The sequence below is a fragment of the Myotis davidii genome, unplaced genomic scaffold (genome assembly GCF_000327345.1).
Source record: "Myotis davidii unplaced genomic scaffold, ASM32734v1 scaffold164, whole genome shotgun sequence".
In the NCBI taxonomy this organism is placed as follows: Eukaryota; Metazoa; Chordata; class Mammalia; order Chiroptera; family Vespertilionidae; genus Myotis; species Myotis davidii.
The window spans coordinates 522,805-523,412 of NW_006296417.1; the positions used below are offsets into that span (position 1 = coordinate 522,805).

At 50.5% G+C, this 608-nt stretch overlaps 1 protein-coding gene across 1 annotated transcript in view; it reads right to left on the minus strand.

Annotated features, from left to right (window-relative positions):
- The window catches only part of FAN1 (FANCD2/FANCI-associated nuclease 1), a 34,390-nt gene that overhangs the window by 494 nt on the left and 33,288 nt on the right, over nucleotides 1-608 (minus strand). The window lies entirely within an intron of this gene.

The window sequence follows — 608 nt, forward strand, 5'->3', positions numbered from 1 at the left end:
CTGTCTCCCCCTCTCATCAATGTTTCTAACTCTCTATCTCTCTCCCTTCCTCTCTGTGGAAAATCAATAAAATATAAATTTAAAAAAAAAAAAAAGACAGCAGTGAGAGAACCAAGAACCAAGGTCCAGCCTGGGGCGAAATATACCTGAGAAAGGACTTGTGTCCAGAATGTTGTTTCAGTCACAAAACTCACAAGAAGGCAACCCCACCTGTGAGGGGAAACGGAACAGCCACCAAACAAGCCGGAGTTGTTTTCCGTAGGTATTTAAATGGCTCACCCCGCTATACCACCGTCGACATTTAAAACTCCTGCTCTTAAAAAGACAGCAGTGAGAGAACCAAGAACCACGGCACAGACTGGGGCGAAATATACCTGAGAAAGGACTTGTATCCAGAATGTTGTTTCTGTCGCAAAACTCACAAGAAGGCAACCCCACCTGTGAGGCAAGGGAGGTGCCTCACCCACAACACGAGCTGCTTCAAACACGGGCCCCCGCCTCCGGGCCCCCCGTGTGCGCCCTACAGAGGGCTCCCTCTCACGTGGGCTGGCCCTGGTGACTCGCTTCTACTAACAGAACACAGCACAGAGGACGGGACGGAACGGGGA